The following is a 25,719-nucleotide window of genomic DNA, read 5'->3' on the forward strand; positions in this document are numbered from 1 at the left end:
GAAAAGCTGACTCAGAGACGAAGACAATGGTGCTAGTTTCATATGATTTTGAGTTAATTTGAGCTTTCAAATTTGGCATTGAAGTAGAGGCTTTTTTTTCCTCTTTTCTGCATCTGAATTCCAGGTTCTTTTCTCAATTTTTGTGTTTTTCCATAGTTGTTACTTTGGTTTTGGGGGATATTTTTTATTCATTGTGGGGGGGCATTTTCTATTCTGTAATTTGCTTCAAAATCAAACCCTTCTACTTCTGTCTTTTCTTTCTCTCAATGTCGGATCCTTCTATGATCTGGCTCATGCCACACAACTATCACACCTAGAAGACACAGATGACCAGGCTTCTCATGTCAAGAGGCTTATGGTCCTGCCTTGATGCGAACCAGCCAGTTCTTACATGTCTTTTTGAGGTTCTATAGCACAGGAACAAAATGGACAAAGCCATGGGACTAATTGCACTCAATATTTCAGACAGTCTGTTATTTCACTTGGATGGTTTGACTACTCCACGGGCTTATTGGCTCAAATTTTAGACTTTGTTTGGTCAAGTGAATGAGTTCCAGGCACTTCAACTTGATGCAGAGTTAACTTCTTTGACACCTGACAGCTTTCCCACCATTGAGGACTTCTTGATGAAGTTCAAATCTCTACATACAGTTTTGCAGGGATGTGGTAGAAACAAAACAAATGATGAGTGTTTTTTTTATACTCTCAAAGTTGCGAGGACAGTATCAGATCTTTTCTTCTACTTTCTACTCCACTATGGATGCCTTGGGTAACAGACATCAGATGCCCACTTTTGAGATTTTTTGTGACAGGTTAACTCGTGAGCAATCCAAGCTCACTCAGATGGACACTTACAAGTTCACCATCACAGGCATTACTTGCCAAGGATACACAGGAGCAGAAGCTGAAGTAGATATTTGATTCCTCTTCTCAACACTCTACTGATCCATCCTCTTCTTCTAAGAAGAAGGAGAAAAAGAAGACTAAGACTCCTTCTTGTTCCTATTGTCTAAAAGGAGCTCATGATGAGGCACATTGTTTTCAGAAGAGATTTGATGGCTATGAGAAACATATTGCAGATTTGCAAGCCCTTCTTTAAAAGAGCTCTATTTCATCCCGATCCTCTTCTACCTCACAGGGGTCTACTTTTTAGTCTTCTTCCACCTCTTCGAAATCTTCATCAGATTTTGGACAGGGTCATGCCTTACGGGCTTCCATTGCCTTCCCTTCCCAAGTCCCTTGGATGCTGGATTCAGGTGCTTCTCACCATATGGCATATTCTCAAGAGGTCTTCTCCTCGATTGAGGCTTCTTTGATTCCTCATATTCTCATGGTGAATAATACTGCTCTAACAGTCTGTGGGAAAGGTTTAGTTTTCATTCAAGATGGCACATTCCATGATGTATTGTATCTTCCATCTCTCTCTGCAAACCTTCTCTCGATGTATCAGATTACACATAGTGGATTAGGGAAGACAGTTGAGTTCACTGCAAATTTAGTCTACATTCGGGATAGTGCAATAGGAGACCTTATTGCTTCAGGGATAGTTGATCATACCACCCATCTCTACACCTTCTCGCACTTTGGTCCACCATCTCCATCATCGAAGCATACTTCTCCTCTTTTGTGAGAGCATCATGTGGTGCAATCAGGACACGTGAACCTTTGTATTGTTCCCGAGATCACCACACCTCATTGCGTTGAAGTCTTTTCTTCTTCAACTCTGTCGGACTCTCTAGCTCCACTCATCAAACCTTCAGGAGCACTTGTTGCGGATTCCATAGAGGACGTTCATCTCCTCTTTCATGGCAGTGTCAGTACACCTGCTTTGGGGATTCCTTTTCAAGATCCTCATGTCTACTCCTTTGAGCATTAGTTAGGCCTTCCTGTCATTTAGTGGTTTCCTTATTCTGTGCCCTTGTTTCTTCCGCATTGGAGTTCCATTGGTTCGTTTATTTCTACATGGACTTCATCATTTTGGGGGGGCTTTACTGTCTCATCTCTCTCTCATGGGGGGGTTGTTTATGGTTTTGAGAGAGTCTCTTGAGTCATAAAAAAAATTTTTTTTTTTTTTCAGCATGTTTGTTCTATCTCTTTTTGGAGAGAGGTTTTTCCCACTAGGTTTTCTCCTTTGTCTCCAGTTTACAGAGATTTCCTTGTTTCGGGTACCTGATCAGGCCTTGTTGTCGAGACCCATTTTTCCTGCTTTCATAGCTTTGCTAGGTTAGCTTCCTCCTAAGCTTCACTTAAGGGGGGGGTTAGAGTAAGTTATTTATTACTCTACGTGCTTTAGCTCTCTTAGGTGCATATAATTAATATTTTATATTAATTATAATGTGCAAACCTAGCTTTCTTTCCTTTAGGGTTTTGTTCACCTTAAAAGGTTGAACTTTTGTATTTTTGTTTTTCATAACTTTGAATTCATTTTTCACTTTCACATTTTTGAGAACTTCTAAGCTTTGCTTTTTTCATTTTATGGCTTCTCTTCATTGCAAGATATTTGCATGCAGGTGTTCTTAAGGATCTGTGAAGTTGGATTTCTCAACTTCTACATGCTTAAGGGGGGTGTTAGAGTAATTAATTTTTTATACTTATTAATTAAATCACTTTGATTTAATTAAATAAGTTGCATATTACTCTAGTTTTCTTAAGCTATCTTGTAGGTGCATAATTAATATTTTACTAATTATATTGTGCAACCTAGCTTTTTTAAGCTTTAGGGCTTTCGTTCACCTTTAAGATTGAACTCTTGTAATTCTTTTTTCAAACAATTCATTCAATCAATCTGGAAATACAATTTTTTCTCTCATCTTGTTGAGTTCTTCCAAGCTCTGCTTTTTCTTTCTTTTTCGGTTTCTCTTCAACAGGTTATTTGCATGCAGGTGATCTTGGCAATCTGTGAAGTTGGTTTTCTCAACTTCTACATGGTATCAGAGCCTCCCTGATGCTTCCTGGTTTGAAGGATTTTTGAAGCCACGATTCAGAGTTAGAAACTCCAGCTGCTGTAAGGTTTTTTCTTCAATCGGGAGGAAAAGTGATTTTTCAGAGCACTTTAGGCCTAAATGGATGCTGCCATTGGATCCCAAAAGTCATTTACAGTCAAGATTTATATAAAATTTGTCCTTTTTGGCTTCCGTAGCGTCAGGCAAAATTTTTTTGCCCCTAGGGAGGCTGTACGAATGAGATTTTGCATTTATTGCAAAAAAAAAAAAAAAATTAAAAATCAAATTTATGTCGCACCGCCGAGCAACCACCAACGCTCAGCTCACCGGTCGTCGCAAAGCAGCCTTGACCTGGCTGCCGCCACTGGACCACCCACCGCCCACCATCGCCCGCATCCCTCACCCTCTTGCAGCCCTGCCACCTATCCGCCTGCGTGGACACTTCACCAATCCACTGCTAACACGTGGCACGAGTGCCACATTGGCATATGCCATGTGGACCCTACCACATCACCAGCACACGTCAGCATCCTGTTACGTGGTCCATTTGGCATTGAAGGGTTGCAGGCTATCAAATTTTTGTCGTGAAATGCTAACGTCAACATGATGTCAGCACTGCTTCATCAGCCCTCCAACACCTCTCCAAGGTTTTTTTGACCTACTCACGATTTTTTTGCCATATCTTGAGCATACGGAAGTCTTTTTTCGATCCGAAAGAAGCATCAAAAAGCTGGTTCCGAGACAAAGACAGTGGTGTAGGATTTTTTTGTTTTGATGTAGTTTAGCTTCTTTTTTTTATAGTTGAAGTTTGAAGTTCTTTTTTTGACTTCGACAAGCATTTCTTGTGCATCCCATCTTTGTTTTTTGAAAATGTAATACTTTTGGAAAGCTGATTCTGTCTACTTTTCAGAAATGATGTAATTTCTTCCAGATTCTGCCCCATCCTCTTTCTATCATGTTTTTGGCATTTTTTCTCTATGATGGATATCTCAGGTATTTCAGGTCCGGGGATCATTTTCTTAGCATGGGATCTCTTCTTTTGGGTTGTACTATCTTTTGTATTAGCTTTTTTCTTATTTTGGTCATTGTTGATATTCATTATAAGCATCTTTATGTAAACACATTGAGAAAAGTGTCACTCTTGCGTTTTGATATCCTTTTCATCATTGTGGTTTGTTGTACTCACACTATTTTATAAAGTGCCATGGGGGGGGGGGATAGTTGTTTGCCGATTTTGTGCCCTCTTCCTCTTTTTGCCTCATGTAGTGTCAGTGACATGTGCCTTTATAGGTGTCTGTACCTCACTCTCGATGTGTTTGGTTTTTGTGTTATAGGAGATTTTTGGCCCATCTTTTCAGTTGCCTGTCACCTCACCCCGTCTGCATTAAGGGGGGGTTATATTGTTGGTTCTAATGCTTCCTTGGTTCGATGGTTCATTGGAGTGAGCTATGTATTCAGTATTTTGATCCTATATACTAGGTGATTGCAATGGCTGGCTACCTATGCATTTTGGTGAGATGGATCACCTACCATATAGACACTCTCAGTTTGTGCCTTCTATTTCTGTGGAGGATCTTCAGATCAGCAGTTTCTTTCTGACAGAGTTTGCGGCTTCTTCTGCTTCAGTGGTTTTCTTTATGATCTTCTCTTTTTTTCTATCTTCTGGAACATTCTTTGCTATCTCTTTTTGAAGAGGGGTTTTTCCCACTAGGTTTTCTCCTTTGTCTTTGGTTTACAAAGATTTCCTTGTTGTGATTGGGTACCTGATCAGGCCTTGTTGTCGGGACCCATCTTTTCCTGCTTTCTTAGTTGTGCTAGGTTAGCTTACCTCCTGAGCTTCGCTTAAGGGAGGTGTTAGAGTAATTAATTGTTTATACTTATTAATTAAATAAGTTTCCTATTACTCTAGTTTGCTTAAGCTATCTTGTAGGTGCATATAATTAATATTTTATTAATTATATTGTGCAATCTAGCTTTTTTAGGCTTTAGGCCTTTCGTTCACCTTTAAGGTTGAACTCTTGTAATTCGTTTTTCAAGAAATTCATTCAATCAATCTGGGAATATAGTTTTTCTCTCATCTTTTTGAGTTCTTCCAAGCTTTTCTTTTTCCTTCTTTTTCGATTTCTCTTCAACAGGTTATTTGCATGCAGGTGATCTTGGCAATCTGTGAAGTTGGTTTTCTCAACTTCTACAGTGCAATCTCATGGCTTCTTGAAATCACTTGTCTAGTATAAATTGAAACTAATTAGAGAGGTATAATGTGATTCTTCTTATCTTCTATTTTCCAATATCCTTTATGAAATTGAATTCTCTTATAATTTGATGTTTTCTCTTGCTTGCATTTATTGTGTTACATAGGGATTAAAATCATGAGTACAATCTTATGTTTGTTAGTGCATCTTTATTATAATTTAATCTCTCATTTAGGGCATGTATTGGATTCTCTTTCTCTTTCTTCTCCAAAGGGTTTGTTATCCCTTTGTTATTCATTTCAGGATAACTAAGTTGGCATAATGTGGTATCCTATCATCTTCCTCCTTCATTTCTCTATAGAATGAATTATTTAATGGTGCATTGTTATCTTTGGCTATGAAAAGTTTTGTTACATGTAGGATCATGTGTCTATTACCTACAAAATATTTTTTTATACCTTGTATTTTAATGCTTCTCATTTAATAATCATCTATAGTTTACTTCATAAGTGATATCTTTTCTAATCTTTTAAGTTGTTTAGAGTTGGGTATCCTCTGATGTTTCTTTCCTTAATCATCTATGGTATTGCATTATTATATAATACTTCTTGTTGGATATGGCATGTTTGTCTTTTGTGCACAACTATCGGTTGTTGCTTAAAATTTATCTTTATATCTTATGTGATTTTGTTATATAATCCTACCGTAGATTTTCTTTATTGTCTCATGCTTGGGGGGGAAGGTTTTTTGTACATTATTTATCTCTCTCTTTGTCTAAGGATTGATTTTCCTTAGTACATTTGGATTTGTTTATTATGTGACATTCTTTTCCTATAAGGAATTGTGTCTTGATCATGACTCTCTCTTATACAAGAGGTGCATGTCCTTTATCATCACCTCTTCTTTGTTTTCAAAACTATGTTCATTATAAACAATTTCCCTTGCTATGTGCTCTAAAGTTTTCCATCCTTCTTCCAAAGATCCCTATTCCACTTGTACATAGGTGTTAAATAGGTGCATTATTTTTCTTCTTCCCCTCTTTGTCTTGAAGTTTTTATCTTTGTTCATGGCACTCCTCTTGAAGGTAGATATTGAGTACACAAAATCATTTCATTTAAAGGGTCTCTTCTCATTTCTGACATATTCTTTCATAATTTATCTAATTAGTTAGCTTATAAGAGTTGGTTCTCTTTGCTAAGTTTATGATATACATTGTTGATGAAGGATATTTTATTCTTAATAGAAGTAGTTATCCTTGATTATCTTCCTTATTATTTCTATGGCTATATAGTCATCCTAATAAGGGGTCATATATACGCCCTCTCTTTTGTACATATTTTCCATGAAATGAAAATATGGATTATGAGTATGGCTTGGAGTACTTTAGCCTTGTCCATTGGGTATGATTAATAGGTCATCCTCAAGTATATGCATTGTGGCTTAATGTCTCTAGTGTGGCTTAATGTCTCTTTTTTCCCACACAATAACTTATGCTAAATCTCATACATATGGGTAACACATTTACAATTTCTAAATCCTCTACGAGTATTAGTGATACTTCTCCATCCCGAGGAAACACACCTTTTTGTTTTGCTAAATCCCTCCTAAGGTAACGAACACATTTACACTCTTTTGTGATACCAAGAAATTTATCTATGGGTGGACACATATACATGAATGCATAAGCCACTGACACATGCACATGATTGAATACTAGGCACACAAACCCACTAGACCATTTGATCCTAGTTTTCATTTATGGTATTGACTATCAAGCATACAAACTTGCAAGAACATTCAATCCTTCCTCATTGCAATTCACAGTAAGGGATACACACCTTACTTGACCGGATAATCTCTCTCTCTCTCTCTCTCTCTCTCTCTCTCTCTCTCTCTCTCTCTCTCTCTCTCTCTCTCTCTCTCTCTCTCTCTCTCTCTCTATGCTTTCATGTCAGTGGGACATAATCATGAGGGGCATAGTCCTTTGTGGTGCTCTTTCCTTTCCTTATATCACCTCTTATGTTTTTCAAAAGTATTTTGAATATGATATTAGTGGATGAGGAATTTCTTCAATTGAGGTCTCTTGAACTAGTTTATTTTGGTTTTAGTCTTTTGGTTTTGTTTTATCTTTGTTTCCCCTTTTTTTCCCTTTGTTTTTCCTTTTTCTTTGTTTTCCTATACTTTTGCATGGAAATGAAGTTAGGATCTTAGGTTTGGGGGATTATGTCCTTAAGCTTAGTGATTTTTTACCTCATTGTGATATTTTCCTTTCTATTCCTCCTTTACCAAGATTATGACTTTCCTCATACAATTGCTAAAGTGGGAGCTAAATGTACCATTTAAAAATGGATGCACTTCATTTTGAGACCTTTTAGCCCTCTTTGTAAAGAAACTCGCAACAAAGAATATAACCATTTTGACATAATCCATTATAGATCTGAAATAAATATGCAATTGAAATCCACATGCAAGAGAATAGACAACATACCCACAAAAAATTGTGACACAAGATATACCCTGGAAAACCCTCATTGAGGGAAAAAAACCAGCCTCCAAAAGCATCTATCACCATGTATTATTTAGCAAAAACACCATTGCAATACAACCATGAAAGCCTTCAAAGCCACAACCACCACCGAGCAATCTATGTGAACAAGCACGAATCCACACATCCCATGCCATGCTTCCAACCTTCACAAATGCTCCCTTGGCTAACCTGTCAAGCCTCGTCCTGCTCGACTCTTACCTTTTGTCTTCTCCTTCACGCTTTCTCACACACAACAACTACCCTTGTGGTTGTTGATATAGTAGCAAGTCTCACAAAACCACCAAGTGGTGTTACATAAACCATGTGCTAAAACCATGTGCTACCTAAACCACTGACCCCACATTTAATATTGGAAATTTAATTATTTTTCCTAATATTAAATAATTACATAAAATATTATCACAATGTTACAATACAACTCATCAAGAATATTCTATGGGAATCTTTACATTTTGCACATCCATCTGGGTGCAACATTACATAATAAAATAAAATAATAAAATATAACAATATTATGCAATGTGTGCAACACCCATTATCTCAACAATCTCCCACTTGTTTTATACATTGCATAGGATCAATCCATAGCCACATAAATGAACAAGGGAAAAATCTCTCCCAATACATCCACCATCATGGATCAAAGTAAACCATGTGCTCCATCCTAGTATCCACAACAAAATCAAAGTATCCAACATCTCAAACATGAATGATGCCACCTCCTATTATGTCATTGCCACATGACATACATAGAAGCCATCCAAAGAGAAAGCCACCCAACCTGTTGCATTAGAAGATCATAAAATCTTGTACCAACTAAAATGCCAAGCACGAAAATCTGATCCAAAGGTAATCACATGTATCTATAGTTGTCAAAATATCCATAGCTGAAATAGCACCCATAGTAAGTGCTAAACCCATCCAACTTTCCATACCTCCAAAGGTATACCAAGTGAATCTCATATCATCAACATATCCAATAGGTAACCTACAATCACAAGCCTTAAGAGCAATACCTGCCACATATATACCAAGAAGCTCCCACTACAAAAAGATAATGTCAAATCTATAACCAACCCACTTACAACATCTCAAAGAAGTGAATCCATGTAGTCTCAAGGATATCCACAATACATAAACCAATAACCTACAAGAAAAACTATCATAACAAGTATCCAACACTCTCCCAAGTTCTCCACAACTAAAAAAGGAAAGAGATAAAGGAATAATCATATCATCTCTCACATGACATACATGAGCACAAACTAGTGATCACAATCTCTAACCAATCTCAAATCCAGTGTAAGCAAAACCGAACATCCAAGAAGATAACCAAGACCAAAGAGAAACCATGCAAATCATAATCTATATCATGTCCTTCTACACACACCTCTAGATGTAAATTGTGCAAGTATGATCTCCTCCATAAAACCCCAACCAAGAAGCCTCAACAACACCCAAACCATAACTTATAACTAATCATGGATGTAAGCCTCTTAGAAGAAGATCAAACTCATTAACCATTCCTAAACCAAGGAATAACCATACCTAAACCAAGAAATATTCCCAATATAAAACCATCTCCCAAACTCAACCATCATAAAAACATATGCAAATGGAGATAACCAATGCTAAACCATCTCTCAAATGAACCCTCTAGAACTAACTCATGTTCCATAGCTCAAGATCCATATCCATGAAAGACAAGCATAAATATAATGCAACTAAGAGAAATAATAGGTTATACCTCTCAAGTATCAAACCACTGAGTAGAGCAAGAGTGGGGAATGAGAATGCTCATCAAGATATCCAAGTCTCCAACCAAGACTCATCTAAGAACAATCTCCTCTCAAGTCCATATCAGGTGAATGCCCCTCGGACTTCCTGCTAAAACCATCAACCATTCCAACAAATATTTCTCTAATCCAAGAGAAATCAACATCACCACCATCTCTAAGTATCCATGAGCACCTGTAACAAATCAATCCATGCCAACTTCAAATGCACCATAGCAATATCATGAAGTATCCAGCTTATGATCAATATACTCAATACCAAGAAACTAAACCAAGATCAATGTCAAAGTTCCAACCATGGCCTTGGTAACATAAACATGACAATATGATCTAACCCATCTCAACCAAAGAGATAACATGCTCCATATGAACATACTATAACATGTCACAACTCTAAATGCATATTAAGAGTATACCATGACATAATAATAAAACCATCCTCACACCAAGGATAACATGCCAAATGAAAGCATAAAGCACACCTTACAAAGAACTCCACTAGTCCTCAAGATGCAACCATCTCCATACACCATGAAGAAAACCATCTCCACATACCATGAAAAACCATCTCCACACACCATGAAGATAACCGAGTGCACCATGCGAATGTCAAAGATGTTTCTGCAACAATAGGATCTAAGAAAAACCTCCAACATCTACAAACATTCAATAAGTCTATCAATGCCAAAAAAACTCCCACTCAATTGTGGTACCAAGTTACTCATGGCATCATAAAATCCATCTCCTACATGAAGATCCTCCATGTCTACACTCACACAACCAAAGTATCAGTACCAAGTGAAACCAATATCTCCAAACCAAGAAGATACAAACCAAACTAGAAACTAATCATGCACTGTCACCCCATCACTGTCACAAGCTCCTACTAAAACATGTATCCAAGCTATCCATGACACATGATGAAAAACCATCCTCTAAAAATGAGAATCAACCAAGGAATCAAACCATCAAAGAACTTAAAGTGCACATCATGAGCTCCTCAAAAGAAATCAAATAACCATGATCCTCAACCAAGAAGATATACCACCATAACCAAATTAGGAATCCAAACCAATGAACATCAAGGATGTACCTGTATATCCAATCATGTCATGCCAAAATCCATGGCACCATGATCACATCCATGAACCGAGCATCTAACTCTCAATATGTCCAACCTGTCAGCATAAAATAATCAACCACAATCCTCCACCATGACTGTACCTAGTAACAACATCTCATCCCGTCTACATGAAGAAAAAAAATCAGTAAATCATGTGACTTAGGGCATAGACAACCCAAATCCAAGCCACCAATATAAATATGCATCAATAATGAAATATCAATGAGCAAAGACAACCCATAACCAAGCTATAAATGCAACCTGTAAGTATAGATTGCTTACAACATTGCACAACTTGTAGACCCAACAAGTCATCATGCATATCCAAACCAAATATTGATAATCATATTATCATGAGATAAATCTGAAATATGAATTGAGTATACAATGACATCAAATCTTAAATCTCCAATGCCATAAACTCATAATGTTACCATAGTTAATATATACCATGAACTATTTTGATTAATATATCACCAAATAAATCATGCCAAACCTACACCAAATCTAAACCAATGTGTAGAACTCTCCAAGAGCTTTTTGTTGACTACTTGAAGTCCAAAATTTGACTCTGTATGCACAAGTTATGCCCTAATTTGTTCTAAAAAAAATAACATCTGACTTTAGGGCTCTTAAAACCTAATAAAATTTCAACATCATAGAAGAAAACCTACACCAAGTTTTAGTGCTCTAAATTATCTTTCCAACGCCTATAAGAAGTCTAAAATCTAATATCCCGAGAGAAAGTTATGACCATTTTACTAAGACAGTCTTTTTACCATTTTCACTACAATTTTTTTTTTGTAACAAAAATTCCAATGGGATTAAATTTGATGGCCATCACGGACTATAACTAAAAAACTCTTTCATTTCCTCTGAACATGGCCAAACTAGGGCATATTATATATCAAAATTTATGAAAATATCAACCCGGATCTAGTGGTGAGGTCTATTTTTACCCATGAGGTTATTTCTGCAAGCTCCCCCCTAAAAACTTCATTTAAATGAAACATCCAAAAAATCCTTTTGACCAACAATTTCACATGCCCAAAATATTTCAACATCCCATCATAATAGCAAACCCAAAACCCTTAGATCTGCAATAAATAGATCATATATCTTGCCCTTTCTTTTATCCTCTCATGCATTCTCATGGATTCAATCTAAGGTTACAATAATAAAACCATAGCTCTAATACCAATTGTAAGGAAACTCACAACAAAGAATATAACCATTTTGACATAATCCATAATAGATCTAAAATAAATATGCAATTGAAATCCACATGAAAGAGAATATACAACATACCCACAAAAAATTCTGACACAAGATATACCTTGGGAAGCCCTCATTGAGGGAAAAAACTAGCCTCCAAAAGCATCCATCACTATGTATTATTCAACAAAAACACCACTTCAATACAACCATGGAAGCCTTCAAAGTCATAACAACCACCGAGCAATCTATGTGAACAAGCATGAATCCACACATCCCATGCCATGCTTCCAACCTTCACAAATGCTCCCTTGGCTAACCTGTCAAGCCTTGTCCCACTTGACTCTTTCCTTTTGTCTTCTCCTTCACACTTTATCACACACAACAACTACCCTTGTGGCTGCTTATATAGTAGCAAATCCCACAAAACCACTAAGTGGTATTACATAAGCTATGTGCTAAAACCATGTGCTACCTAACCCACTGACCCCATATATAATATTGGAAATTTAATTCTTTTTTCCAATATTAAATAATCAAATAAAATATTATCAAAATGTTACAATACAACTCATCAATAATATTCCATGGAAATCTTTACATGTTGCACGTCCATCTAGGTGTGACATTACATAATCAAATATAACAATATTATGCAATGTGTGCAACACCCATTATCTCAACACTCTTTAGTGTGATTTTGGTCTCTTTTTCTCCTTTCCTCTTCTATTTCATGTTCTTCATCATCTCTCACTTTTTGACATGGTCTTCTAGGTGTCCCTTTGCTACCCTTTTGACCATATCTCCTAATTAGTATGGTACCCTTTAGTTTCACTTGCACCTCCTTCTAGACCTTTCTGAGGCCTACCTATCCCCTCCCCTAAGACTAGGTCAACTAGGTTGACCTAGTCTCTGGTGCTTTTAGGGTTCAGAGCCTGAAAGTCCTTGACTTTACCAATTGATTTATTTTACTCCCTAGTCAAACTGAGTTGTTTTCACACCTAAAAACTAGTATAAAAAATGGCTTGGGAGCTTCATTTTCATATGTCATTCTCAATTTATCTCATCTTGGAAAGGCATCCACAGGCAAGCAAGTAATCAAGGCATTCTTCAAACAAGCATCTTCAAGCATTCAAGTCTAAGCATCTCCTTCTTACATCGAGATTCTTCCTTAAAGTTGGTAGTGGAGTTTGGCTCAAAGGAGAAGATCCATTATTCCAATCCATTCAAGTTCTTCTATTATTGATCCATGACATGTCACATACATTTCCATACATGAGGTTTTTAATTTTGTTATTCTTTTATGGTTTATTTAAGTCAAGAATATTACACTTACATACTTGATCACATATCAAAGTTAATTGCATCTTTGAAGGTGATTGTATCTTTCATTTGATATTATTTAGATCTACTACATGCAAGCATTTTTGTTTATGAGAGCTTTTTGGAGAAGTTTGTTGCAATTTCATCAGACTACATCAACTATTTTGTAAGATGTTCTTCTAATAGGTCGACCGAGTCTTTTTTCCCTTCTTCTCAAATGATTTCTAGGTTTTGCTCCTTTCGTCATTTCATTCTACGATCCATGATCAGATATTTAGAAAAATGCTCAGATTTGTGACTTTTAGAGGTAAAATACATCTTCCTCTATGTATTTCAAGGTGTTTCTTTCATATTTTATTTCTTTTCATATCTTTACCCTATATCTATATCTTAATTAGGCTGATAGTATACACATAACATCTAGATTTACATTATTTAAGCAATTGGTTCAATTTTACATGCACATTATCCTATAAGGGCCAAAGAGTGCATTTCCTTCTATTGCATTCCCCTTTATAATTCAAATTTAGTATTGGCACCCTTCTTCTTTTGAGTTCTAGCTAATCTAATTTGGATTAAAAGTGGAATCATATTTAGAAATTCCCCTCTTTTCCTCTCATACATATTTAAATGGCTTAGTGGGTTGGAAAAGCAGGGATCTACAGCACTAGTAAAGTGTCTCCCTTTTCCCCCTAAATAGGTATGCCTCTAGATATTGGAGGTCACTATAGTAAAATATGGGATCCTCTTATTTTAAAAATAGATCGAAAGACAAATCAAATCCAATGTGCTCTGCTAGGGTTTGTATGGCTTTTGTCTGAATCCTTGTTTGTTCGTTGTGTGTCATACCACATTTACTATAGGACTTATTTTTTGTTATAATGGCCTTGGCCTTCTCTAACCCAATAGTTGATGCTAGTGTTAGAGCTTATGTTGTTGGAGAGAATGGGTTTGATGAACAAATGCCCATGCAAGTTCATTCCCAAGGTGTTCCATGAGGTAACTCCTCTCTTAATATTATTTTGACTGTCAAGGAATTTGATAGTGCATGCACTTGGCTAGAATAGTAAACCTTGATTAGGTATTTTGTGGGTCCCACTCCTTCTAAAAGCATGTTGAGGGAATGGGTTTCCAAAGTCTAAACACCTTAAGGTGTCTGCCTTGAAGGCATTCAAAGCCTTACCAAAGGCTTTTTTCTTTTTCGCTTCGGCAATCCTAGCCAAGCTGAGCATGTGTTTCTTAGAGGCCCCTAGTCTATCAGGTCTTCTCTTCTAGTTTTTTAGCATTGGTCTCATGCTTTTGTTTTCTTTGATGACCACAAACTTAAGGTTCCTATATGGGTGGAGTTCCTTTAGCTTCCTATCCCATGTTGGTCTTTCCTACAAGCCATTACACAAACTATCAGCAAGGTCGTTTGCCTTGAGCTAGACAAGTTCTTCAATGCTCGGCCCCAATGTAGGGTTTGTGTTGAGGTTGACCTCTCCAAGGACCTCAAATAATTGATGAAAATTCAGATAGGTGGTACCACCTTCACTTAGAAAGTGCTTTACCTAAACCTCTCGAATACGTGCTACAAGTATCAATCCACGGAACACAAAATTAAGGATTGTCCATTGTTAGAATATAATTGTCCCCCAGTCCAAGAAGCCAAACCAGCTCCAGCTGCTTAAAAAGATGAATGGACTACTGTTGAAAAGGAAAAGGCTCCATTGTGGCTAAGGTTGAATCTTTGCCTCAAGATAATGGTTGGCCTAGCTCAAGTCTGGTGCCATTGGAATCTTTGATCTCTTTGCTCCTGCTTCTGCCTATTTCAAACCCTTGTGGTCAAGGGATAGTGGGTGTTCATACCCTTGACTCTCACCCTCCGTGGGTTTGTGCACAACAAGTAGCTTTGATGATTTCTCCACATTCCCTTCATCATTCTCACAACCTAGAAGATCGCAATGAGGTATCGGACAATGGGGAGAAGATATAGTGGGTCATCTCTCTTGGAGATCCCTCATTCAATGCCTCTACTTTTTTGCACAACAACTTCTCTTCTCTTGGTGATGAGGAAGACATGCAAGTTGTGTCTCAATGAATTTTCTCTCATGGAATTTGCGAAGGCTAACAGACCTCCCTAGATAATATTTATGTTTGTGATACCAAGCTCCAACTTGGTCATCTTGATGTTCTATGGCTTCAAGAAGTTAAATTTTTTGGGTTTCTTCTTAGCTCATCTTGCCATGTTATTTGGCTGAACAATACCTTGTTTGCTTCCCAGTATGAGGCTAGATGAGGTGATGTAGTCACTCTTCTCTCTCCTCATTTACTTTCTTTAGTTATTTTGCATGGCTCTGACCCCATGCAAAGGATTGTTTGGATTTTGATGTCTTTTTAGAATCAGTCCTTTGGCATTGTTAACATGTATGCCCCCAATGATGTTGTTGAGTGTTCACACTTGTGGTTTTGGTTAGTGGATCATCTACCACCTGCCACTTGCGTTTTTTGCAAGCATTTTAATATGGTTAAGTTGGTTACTGATAAGGAAGGGCTTTTGCCTTTCTGATGGGCACTTGGCCAAAGAGAGGCTTGGTTTTACATGCATAATAAGCTAGGCCTTTTTTATCCCAATGTTAACCATCACCAATCTAGTGAGGTTTGGCATACCTAGTCCAACTTTCAAGTTGGGTCTAACATAGTGTTTAAAAGTCTGGATAGGGCTATGCTTTTGGCTTAATCCTTTTTTTTCTTTTTCACATGAGCATGCTTTACCCGTCAACCCATTGTCAGATGTGACTTTGTCAGATCATTACCCCATTCTCTTTTCTATCACTCGGCACACAACTCACCCTCATCCTTGCAAAGCCCTTTTTTTTCTCAATACTTCCTTGTTGTCCCATCTACTCACTATTGCCCACATTCTTAAAATATGGAACCTTGAGCCTAGGCCCAGACCCATGTTGGTGGATGTAATGGTGGAGTGATGTCATTCTTTTTACTGTGTGATTTCTTCGCATTTACGGGAGACAGTTGGCCATATTAGAGTAATCAGATATTTTGTAATTAACTCTAGTTTGGTTAAGCTAAACTTTAGGCATATAATAATTAATTATTTTATTAATTATTATGATGTAACCTAGGTTAGACATTTTAAGGGTTTTGATCTCCTTTATAAGGACGATCTCTTTTTGTAATTATTAATCGATTCACTTTTGATAATAGCAATCTATTTTTTCTACTCATCAAGAATGTCTCATTTATGGATCTTGGAATTCCAGCCTCCGTAGCTTTTGCTTCTCTCTTTCTATGACAGGTGTTTGCATGTAGGTGATTCTTGGGAGCTATGAGGTTGATCTTTCATCAATTTTGACATGGTATCAGAGAACCAGATCTTCATGCCCTATTATGCTCTTGAGATATTTGGCATCAATTTTTAGATCTATGGCTTTCATAGGATTTTGTATTGGATTTGTGGGGACCTATTTTTTAGAGCACTTTGAGAAAAAATGGACATCACTATTGAGCTCGGAGTGCTCAAAAACCCCCATTTCCATATTAAATACATCTTATTTGGATGCTGTTGAAATCTTAGGCAATTTTTTTTTTGCATTTAAGCCATTTTGACTTGGGCATGATTACGAGGCAACCCTTTTGTGTTAAATGAAGTGTATTTTTATTCATATGGGATGACAATTTTGGGATCTGCACCCTTGTGGGCCCTCTGTCAATGCACCTTCAACATGATTGTACCTACACTTGGTCTTTTGGTTAGACCATCAACCTTTGTTTGCTAGCATTCAACTTAGCCTTTTTTGTTATGCATGCTTTGTTTGGTTTTTTGTTGTCTCCATTGTGGTTTTGCCTTTTTTATTTGCCTTGCCTATGATGTAACCAGTGGTTCTTGAATTAGTTTCCTGCCTCTATTTGAGATGTCCTCGTTGCATGAGCCTCAGCACTAGTTTTGGAGGATATGCTTGGGATCTCCTACATGATTTTTTGGGCCCATCATTCTTTGATTACACTAATTACAAATGCATGGGATTATGTTTTAGTGTTTATTGTAGGGTCAGCAAAATGCTCTTTTTTGGAATTGCACTTATTTTTGTGACCATCTTGGCCCCTCGTCTACACAATCAACATCGACATCTTTGGAAAGCTTAGCCACATTTTTGGCAACCCTTGGGGTTTGTGCTTCTTCCAAGCACTATCAACGATTTCTCAATAGTTTTGGCACTAATATTGGCATTTTTTTTTCAATACAATAGGTGACATTGGGGTGGACATTGTTTGGGCATGCATTTGTTTGTTTGGAATCCTTGCACATTCTCCTTAGTAGATTCAGGAGATGGAAGCATTTTTCAAAGAGTGCCCTCATCCAAATGAGAATCAAAGGCAGCTTTTGAGTAAGTAATTGGGGCTTGCCCCCTGCCAGATTAAGTTCTTGTTCCAAAATTGGAGAACCCAGATAAAAGATCAGCACAAGCATCATGAAAACTTTCTTCTTAGGTAGGATAACAAGAAGCTTTGGTTGGAGAACATGGCAATTAAAGAAGCCATGAGAAATCCCATTCGCACCAACTGTAGAGGACCTTCTATTATTGTAGAAGTTAGTCTTCAAGAGAAATAGTTGTGTATTGAGAACATTCAATTGAAAGATGAGTTGTGGGGTATCCATGTGACACCTCTAACCTTAGCCCTACAACATTTATGGGAGCAGATTTGATGGCAGCCACTGAATTATGCCTTATTGTGGTTAGTGGATGATGGATGATGGGAACTTAGAAATTTGGTAGTTTTTTTTAATTGGGTCAATGACTTTGGTGGTATTTTTTGGGCAATTTGGTAAGTTTTGCTTACCCCACCATGTCACCTTCCAACCCATCTTTCCATGCATCTCACATTTGGACTAGTTTATGGGTTGTTTGGTGGGCAATCTGCACTTAGGCTTCTATGATTTTGGAATCAGTGATGTTAAGTCCCACATGGTTTTCTTAACCATACCTTGCCACCTTGTTTATGATGCCCTTTCCTTGCGTATGGTTGGCTTCATTTTGTGTGTGCAAGGAACAATACCCATTTTCCATGTGGCCTATTCCATGTCTACCACTGTCTAGCCACATTCTTATTTTAGATGATGAATGCCCTATTTAGCGGCTTGCATTCTTCATTCATGGATCGCACATGCATGTCACCTCAAGTTCTTTTTTGTTGATTAAGAAAAAAATTTGGCACATGCTTTATTGGCCACCAATTTTTTAATCCAGCACCAGCCCTTGGTTTTCTAGTTTGTTTCTAGCAACTAGAATTTTTTTCTGATAGGGGTCATTTTCTAGGCATTTTTTTGCCTTGATGACCATTTGACCATCAAATTTGGGCTCGTCACTTACTAATGTCTGCACCATGACAGCTTTGCATCATCACTTCTGTCACCTCTTTAGGCTCTTTTTGGACCTACCTTCGCAATTTTGTTCATATCTCAAGAATACAAACTCCATTTTCTGAAAATGAGATATCACTAGAAAGCTAGTTTCAAGCCCATCATAGTGGTACAGTTAGTTTTCAGTTTCAATATCTTTTTAGTGGCTTCTTTTGTTGTCAAAGTCAGGGGTACAATTTTGCACTCTGGGAGGCATATCTTGAGCATTTGATCTCTAATTTGGGAATTCTTTATATCATTGGAAAGGTTTTTTCAAGATCTTTCCAGTGATGATGGTTGTTTTTTAGGGCCTAATCCAAGCACATTCTATTAAGTCTTTTGTATTTTGCATTCTAGTGGATATCTTGATTGTTTTAGGTTCAAGGATCAATTTCGTTGCTTCAAATGATTTTTCATGACTTGTACTATCTATTATATTAGTCTTATATATCTTCTAGTCTATTTAGACATCATTTGTATGCATTATTGTAAGTGCACTGAGGTAAAGTGTCATATTGCATCTGCATTTTCATTTCAGTAGTTTTGCCTTGTTTTGCCTTTTGATTCGAGCAATGTCATGTAAGGACACTCATGTAGATTATTGTATTCTTGGGATTCACCATATCTTGTGCCTTATTGTACATGCACTACTCATGATTAAAGTGCCACGGGGGGTTGATGTTTTTCCTTTATTTTTCATCTTCCTTTGTCTAGTGAGTTTCCCTTCTGAGACATTAGCCTCATGATATATCTGAGATTGATCACCTTAGTCACACATATGTACTCTTTTGTGCATCTTGATCATGGTTCCTTGACATGAAGTTATATTGGCCCACTTTTTCAATTGACTGTCACCTCACCCTTGTCTGCATTAGGGGGGTTTTATGTTGTTTCTCATGCTTCCTTGGTTCAATGGAGTGACCTATGTATTTAGTATTTGTTCCTATGTACTAGGAGGATGTGGTGGTTGGGTACCTATGCATTTTGATGAGATGGATCATTTACCATATAGATGCTCTTCTTTTTATTCCTACTTTGGTTGCAGTCTTCCATGTTTGATTGATCAGCTCTTTATGCTTTGGTGTTTCATGCCATTTGTATCTTCAAGTTAAGTTGTTTTCCTTTGTGTTCCTCCTAATTCCATGTAGATTATAGTCTTCTCTACCTGGTCAGGTTTTATTTCAATGGAGGTTCTTCAGATCAATAGTTACTTTTGATAGAGCTTTGCAACTTCTACATGTTTTAGTGGTGTTCTTTATGATCATCTTTTGTTCATATCTTCTAGAACATTCCCTAGTTTGGAGGCTTCTTTAGTTCTTCACTAGTTGTTTTCAGCATTACTTCCATCGCTTTTTGAAGTAGGGTTTTTCCCATATGGTTTTCTCTATCTCTCCTCTTTTTAGAGATTTGGTTGTGCTTGAGTACCTCATTAGGCCTTATTGTCGGGACCCAAATCTACTTTCTATAGTAGTTTCTAGGTTTTTAGCTACTCCCTAAGTTTATCTTAAGGGGGGGTGTTAGACTTATTAGATATTTTCTAATTAACTCTAGTTTTTTAAAGCTAAACTTTAGGCATATAATAATTAATTCTTTTATTAATTATTATGATGCAACCTAGGTTAGACATTTTTAGAGTTTTGATCTCCTTTATAAGGACAATCTCTTTTTGTAGTTATTAACCTATTCACTTTTGATAATATCAATCTCTTTTTTTTGCTCATCAAGAATGTCTCATCTATGGATTTGGGAATTCCAGCCTTTATAGCTCTTGCTTCTCTCTTTTTGTGACAAGTGTTTGCATGCAAGTGATTATTGGAAGCTATGGGGTTGATCTTTCATAAACTTTAATAGGCCATGTACTACAGAATATCTTATGAAGCCACTACTAAAGATCGTTGTACGATCTCGAAAGCTCTCTCCATGAATCCATTTGATACAAATTTATAGGTATGGCTTGCCAACCTTCGACACTAGAAACAAGTTGTAGACAACTATGTTGCCAGGGTAGCTTAGATCAAAGCTTGTCTCCATTGGCCAAAGGTTAGCAATTAGACTCTAAGGAATTTTTCAATGTTGTGTGGGCTCACCATTCTATGGTGGGCATCAAGCACATTAGGGAAGACTAACAGCTTCTTTTTGAAGGCTTTTGTGCACCATTGTGAGAAGGTCTTCATTGCACAAGAGCCCTCTATTGCGCATGACCAAGCTTTACAATAGGCTTGCTCTAAAGCAATATACCTTTTGTGAGGAAAAGCTAATGCTTGGTGATCTTAAGGAAGTTGACATCTCGATGGTTGATGATAAAGCCCCTAGATGTGTTGGTTTCCCGTGTGACTTTTACAAATATCTATAGGAGGACATTGGCCCTAATCTACATCAGGTTTATCAAGAAGCATACAATAACCACTCCCTAGGAAACATTATCAATAAGGGTAATATCAAATTCATACCTAAAGTCGGCAATCTAGAACACATGCAATTGGAGGCCCATCACTTTGTTGAATGTCTCCTACAAGATTATTGCAACGGCTCTCTCCCTTAAAATCTGGCATTTGCTCCCACAGATTGTTCGTCTTAAACAAATAGGTTCCATCAAATCCAAATATATTCTTGATAATATTATTTTTGTTTGGGAAGGTATGGAGTGGCCTCATCAATCCAAATAGCAAGCCTTGTTTCTTAAGATTGATTTTGCCAAAGCCTATGATCGAATTGAATGGCCTTTCATCATGGCCATGCTTCAAGCCATGGGATTTGGCCTAGTTTTCTACAATTGATTCAGATGCTCTTTGGTGATGCCTCTTCTTGTATTACCATAAATGGATGACAATATGAATCTTTTGAGCTCTACAAATCTGTCTGTCAAGGGTGTCCTTTAGCACCTTCTCTTTATGTTTTGGCTATTAAAGGGTTTGGCTATCTTCTTGTTGATGCTATCTCTTGGGGTCTTATGCATGGCATAACTCTCTTGGATTCCACTACGTAGCTTGTGAATGTTCATTTTGTCGATGACTCTTTTCTCACCCTTTTGGAGGATGAAGGCAATATTGTCAATGCCTTACAATGCTTGGATACTTTATGCCTTGCCTCTCAGTTTGTTATTCAATGGCACAAGACCCTTTTCTATAGATAATCAATGGCACAAGACCCTTTTCTATAGATAATCATTCTTGTTAGGGCCTCAATGGTTGAAACACTATGGGTGGAAGTGGGTTTAGCATGGAGAAATCTTTTGATTTTTGGGCATTCCATTTTCTTTTCAAGCTTCCCTTGTGGAGCTGTGGAATGTTGTCCTGGCATGGATTGAGTGAAAGTTGGACTATTGGATCACCAAATCCCTCTCCCTTGCAAGAAAAATTTAGATTTTCTCCAAAGTGTTGGCTACTATGCATGTTTATTATTCCTCATGTTGGACCCCTTCCAAAGCTTCATACCTCAAGCTTGAACGCCTCTTATGGGATTTCCTCTAGGCCTCTAATGTTGTGCATCTCGAATTTTATAGATTTGCCTGGGATTTTTGTTTTTTTCCCAAAGACTCTAGCGGTCTTGAACTACTACCCTCGCAAACATGGTATTTCCCTCTGCGCTAAGTGGGTCATTCAAGCTCTCACTGGTAATGAGGCTTGGAAAATCTTGTTGCAACACTACATTTCTTCAGGATTTTTGGTTAATCGGCCAACCTAGAAGGAGATTGGCTTTCAAACCCTTCTTGAGACCACTGAACCAATGTAAATTCAAGGCACCTTTGTTGCTAAGATAATTTGGAAAGCCTAGGAAGCCATCAAGGCTTGGCTTCATTGGGTAGGCAATGGGTTCAGAGATGGGCTCTCTATGAACCGTCAAAATTTGTGGTGGTCTCATTTGTTTGATGTTCAAGGCATTCCACTAGCTAAATTTCAAGGAGCTAGCACACTGCACTTATTTAGAAGGGGAATCAAGACACCCAAATATCTCTTTTCCAGGTTTATTATGAACCTTTGCTCATGGGAGGATTTGCAAGTGCATTTCAAGCTTATTCATCTAGATCGACAGATAGTTGATCTTCTAGTTTATGCAATGCCTCCCCATAAGTTGCACAAGCTTGGTATTCATTCATCTCACCCATGGTGGAAAGATTGGAAGTGGTATCCTTCCATTCCTTTGACCAGTTACAAACCCAAGTTGGACTATTAGTGGTTGGTTCCCCATCTCCCGATGGTTGAAACTCTCAACCAGTGTTGGCATTTGCAATCCTCTGAAAGGACTTGAAGTCTTAGGTTTACCACAGCTTGGAAAACTATAATGGAGCCAAAAATTTCTCACTTTTCTTGGTGTCTCCTTCTCCAAGGGTTGCCATTGGGCCCTTGAATTTGACATCTAGTTGTCCTAGACCCTAGATGTCCTTTTTGTGGTCAGTCAGAAAGCTTCCTGCATATTTTTTAGTTCTACGGGTGAGCCCAAAATGATTGGCTCTAGATTTATGATTTTTTTAATTCTTTCCACCCAAAGGCTTTTGCCTAGTATATAGTTGTGCTAGGAGATCCAATTAGACTTCCTTTTAAGTATTCCTAGATATGGCATGCTTTTAGAATTGAGATTTTATTTACTATCTAGAAAGACTGCAATGATGTTTTATCCTCTCACATATTTCTTGATAAATATGTTGCTATGTACACTAAAGAATGTATTTTTAATAATGTCATGATGCAGATTCAAGTACAAATAGATAAGGTGGTGTTGGAGGCTACTCACCTGTAGGAGTTATTGGCTCATTGGGGTAATGCCCCTTGTACGATCGCCTCAATACTCCCAGATACTTTTACCAGTGATTATACTCCTCCTTGTGGTTGTCGTAGAGGCTAGAGGAGGTCTATGCATTGCTCATATACTCCCAAATCACAACTGTCTCATCGCTCTCCCAATAGCAATTTTAGTGGTCGCTGCCACTCGGCCTCACCTCCACAGAGGATGAGTTTGGGCTAGTCCCCAGTGGCTCCTCCTCCTGCCCCTAATGCAAGTTGGCATTCTACTCATAGAGACCCTAAATGGGCTTTCCCTCTATTGGATTTAGCTATCTCTCTACCCAGACCAAAGGGAGAGAAAGAAACAAATGATGTTGTTGCCACCCTTGCTGATGGTTGGGCTCCCCCTGAGCCATCTATCAACCCCAAGAACTATTGGGGTTTTGATGATAAAGAGCCTCCTTCAGTTTGCACTGCTCTTACAGCCTGAGGGCTTTCTTTTTATTGTGTTAAATTTTTTTATGAATAGTTGTCTTATCTGGCTACGTGTCGAGTGAACTCATGGGGTGATCTTATATCCCCTAGCCCCTTTTTTTGTGAATATGTATCTTTAGTATTTAATTAACAGAAAAGGTTTATTCATCAAAAAATAGATCAAAAAATGAATAATTAGAAAGGTAAATGGTTTAAAAATCTAGGATGAACCACAATAATCAAATCTATTTTATTTGTAGTACCTATTTACCTAATGAGCTTCTTACCACTCATGCAAGGACCTACAGACAAATAGAAGAAAACTTAAAAAATTATGGAAAGGGGTCTTAGAAAACAAAACAAAAAATGGCTCTTGTAAGTTGGGACAAGTTATGTAAACCCATTAATTTAGGGGGATTAAGATATAAGAAGATGAGATGGAAAAATATGGCGTTTGGAGCCAAATTAGTTTGAGAAATGTCTTTTGAACCAAACAATATGTGGGTTAAAATACTTAATAATAAATACTTACCCAACAAGGATCTAATAATGATTTCTAAAACTAGAGATCCTCCCAAAGGTTCCAACTTTATTCAAGATTTCAAAAATATTATTTGTGACAATCCTACTTTGAATATAGGAAATAGTAAATCTGCCCTTTTTAGGAATACCCTTGGGAAGGTTATCCTCCCTTAAAAACTTAAGTTGCCTCTGGAATCATAGAAACATTAAGAAATTTTTGGGGAAATTAGGTAAATAATTATCTAGATATTCTAACTAGATACCCAAATCTCAGTTGGAAATAAAAAATCTTTTATAGCAACACCTCTATGCCCTTAATAAATTTAAGACCTAACCTAGATTTTAGATAGTCATATAGTTGTTTCCAAAAGTTTTGAGGACAAAGTAATTTGTGTTGGTTCCAATATAGGAAGCTAGCGAGTTAAACATGGTTATAGCACACTAGTTAAAACCCAACATTGGAGGCCCTTTAATGGGTATGTAAGGGATCATCTGACAGAGAAGTTCAATTGGATCCCACAAGATCCTAGTTGGATAAGGATCAATTTTGATGGGGAATCTAAGGAGAATCCTGGCCCATCAGGAATTAAAGTAGCTACAAGAAGTGAAGATGGCAACATCATTTCACTAGTGGCTAAGCGAATTGTAGATGGAACCAACAACAAGACATAACGATGGGTTGTTGTTGAAGCAACTTTCCTTCGAATCAAGTTGGGGGCTTGCAAGATACATCCTAGGGGTGATTTGAAAGTGGTGGTGAATAGGATAGCCAAAGGGATGATGGGCACATGGTACTTGGACAAGAACATTAGACAAATCAAAAATTTGTTGGAAAATGTAGAGTTCAAAATATCACACGTGCCTAGGGAGGCTAACAAACTAGTAGATAAATTGTCTAATGTGGAAGTTAAAGGTTCACTCATTGACAAATTTGAACTTTTTGAAGATTATAGGAATATCACCCCATTATAATTTGATCTATCAAATCCATGGTAGTTTTGTAGTCTGTTATCCATAATCAAGTGGATGTAGATTACTACAGTGTAGTGTGTTGAAACAGAAAGAAGGCATGTGTACCTCAATGGGTGAATTCTTATCAATGATGGTGTATACTCTAAAATGAGTTCATTCTAGAGACTTCAAAATTAGTTTAAAAGAGATCATAGCTTGTAGTTTACGCATTGAAGAGCTCAAAATTAGTGGAAAGTGTAGACTATTGTGTGGAAAGGTATGGAGACAAATTCTTCTCTAAACACAACAAGAAAAATCCCATCCTTTGAAAGGTCAATTACAGTCAAACAACTATGAAATATTTTCAAATTTGATGATGAGGTGTTCTAAGAAGTAGAGATCTTAGTGTTTGGGCAGGAGTATTTGGAGAAGGATTGGAGGTCATAGTCAAACTTAGATATCTCATCTTTGTTCCTGGCCTTGGCACTAATGTTGGCAGATTCAAAACCAAAAG

The sequence above is a fragment of the Cupressus sempervirens genome, chromosome 1 (genome assembly GCF_028749045.1).
Source record: "Cupressus sempervirens isolate cs-2001-9-10 chromosome 1, ASM2874904v1, whole genome shotgun sequence".
In the NCBI taxonomy this organism is placed as follows: Eukaryota; Viridiplantae; Streptophyta; class Pinopsida; order Cupressales; family Cupressaceae; genus Cupressus; species Cupressus sempervirens.